Here is a 2,542-nt window from a genome sequence, read left to right on the forward strand (position 1 = left end):
GGCCAACATAGTCGAAAATTGGAGTTTAATAGCAAATGCCCCTGATTTCACCCTATTTGCCTTAATAGTCACAATCTCTTACAGATGTCCCTTTAGAGGGCAAATGGGGATATAAATAGGCAGTCATTTACTGGGGCTTGCCAATTATTTCGAGTGTACAACCCTTTAGGAGGCGCAAATATGCCCGAAAGCTGCCAATAGTAATTGACGGCTCATCAATTACACGAAATCGGGGGAAAATGAGCACCTTTTCACATGCGGGTGGTCTCAGATCGCCCCTACAAATCAAGGCTATTCAAGTGTATGCAGCAAATTCATCATAAAGTAACACGTAATAATCATCCCTTGATCCGAAGAATATATTTGGCAAATTTCCCCGATTTATTGGCTAAAACCAACATCGCAAACTCGATCTGAAAGTGCCTAAAGCAATCCGTATTCTCATTGTAAGTTTGTGTAATTATAACGGCCATCCAGAGCCTCCACATCTTTCCGACGTCGCAACCAATCGCCTCACGCAAAAGTGCTGTCCTTTTTTAAACCCTTCTTGCGACAGAAAAAAATACAGGTCAGACAAGGGTGAAACCACTTTTTTGTAAGGGCTGGTCTGTTGATCCCAAGAGCTCGAACTGGCCCAGATGCATGATTAATAATTTCCGAAAAAAATTGTTTTCAAACTTTGCGCTGTGCACTTTTGGGACTTCATTTAGCCACTAATCTCCGCTTTCTGATCGCTTTTTCGTCCACCCCTGATTCATTAATTCCGCTTGACATAATCGGTGCTCGCTCTGACCACAAACATTAAAAGCGCGTTTTTTCGGGGTGGTTCAGACGTTTTTCTCTTTGCTCGAGTGGCTTTCACATTGTGATAAGAAGAAAGCGTTGTAATTTGTCGCTTTGTAATTATCGGCCCCGTGGGAGCACCAACGATTCCGGTCAGTTGAAAAATTGTCAGTTAGCTTAAACCGAGAAAGAAAGAAAAACAAGCAAAGTTTCATTATTACGCAAGTGAAAAATTGCACCCAATTTTGCAAACGTATAAAGTTGGGGAAAATGTGGCAAACAATCAATAGAAATCACGTGGCAGTTTGTCGGGAAACTACTGACTGAAGGAGGAAAATATCATAAATCCTTTAGGCCGATAGTTTCCTCCATTGCGCCCTGAATAGTCTTTCTTTGTGGCGCCGCTTTTTTCTGTCTGGTCTGAGGAGAAATTGGGCCCGACGTTTATGTAAAAAGAAAATTGTTCTATTTAGAGCCATTATGATGATGAAAGGAATGAATGAAAAATTGATGAAATTAAAGGTAAAATTACTATGAATCATCATCGTCAAAACATTTGAGAAGGCATCCACTAACTAAAGAAAAATCTTCAAATGTAGACCCTTCTAAACGTAATCAGACAACATGTTTTTTGTTTATTTTTAGCTGAAAAAATTAGATTTTTTGTCCCGAAAATATTACGATGGACTAATGCAAAAAAGTGCAGTTTTAGCCAGAAAAATCGGCTGGTTTCAGCTTAATGTCGAAACAACATTTTGTCTGATTAAACTTGCACACTGCAATTCAATGAGTTTAAAGGAAAATCTCACGAATCTTCCACGCAAGAAGTTGCACTTTTAGTCAGAAAAATCGCCCCATTTCAGCTTAATGATAAAAAAACACTTAAGCTGAAAAAGTTCTTATATGAAAGCAAACCAAACGAACAACTGACAAAACAAAATAAATAACTACTGAAGACAGAGTGAAGCACACAAAAAAATTGTGCTCGAATAAAAATGAATATGAAACTCGCGATAAAAAACGTTAAACTAAAGTAGAAAATCTAACCAATCTTGCAGTGTAAAACATTCTAACATAAATCAAAGTTTTTGCACTTTTAGCAAAAATAGGCTACTTTTTCGAATAAAACTTCAATCTTTACATGAGAGATTCCTAATATTTTTCTCACAAATCCAAAATGCTCCTCCATGTTAAAAATTGCCTTCTTCAGCTAAATATCCAAAAAAACCGTAGCATAATTAAGCTCAGAATGTTCTTTTATAAAACCAAAGCAAAAGTAAAACACTTGGAAAAAAATGCAAATAGATATGAAAATCGCTACTAAAAATCCTTTAATTAAAGCAGAAAGTTTAATGAGTTTCCGAGCGCAAAAGATTCTAAGATCACAGTGTTTTCTTGAACTTTTGCCTGAAATAAGGCCACATTTTCGACTGAAACTGTAATTTTTGCATGGGAGATTTGTAGAGTTTTTCTCAAATATCATAAAGTTTCTTCAATGCAAAAATTTCAACTTTTCATAGAAAAAATAGTCTTCTTTCAGCTTTCTGTTAAAAGAACGTTTCGTCTAATTAAGCTTAGAATGTTCTTCTATAAAACCAAGCCAAATGAACAACAGACGAAGCAAAATAAAGAGCCGCTAACAAAAAATTACTCGAACGCAAATTAATATGAAAGTCGCAGTTCAGATTACGGAATACATTGACTAAAGGAAACAATTTAAGGAATTGTTTAGTGTAAAACGTTCTAAGATTAATCAGAC

This window comes from Dendroctonus ponderosae, unplaced genomic scaffold (assembly GCF_020466585.1).
Source record: "Dendroctonus ponderosae isolate FM_Combo_2020 unplaced genomic scaffold, Dpon_F_20191213v2 Dpon_F_20191213_7, whole genome shotgun sequence".
Lineage (NCBI taxonomy): Eukaryota > Metazoa > Arthropoda > Insecta > Coleoptera > Curculionidae > Dendroctonus > Dendroctonus ponderosae.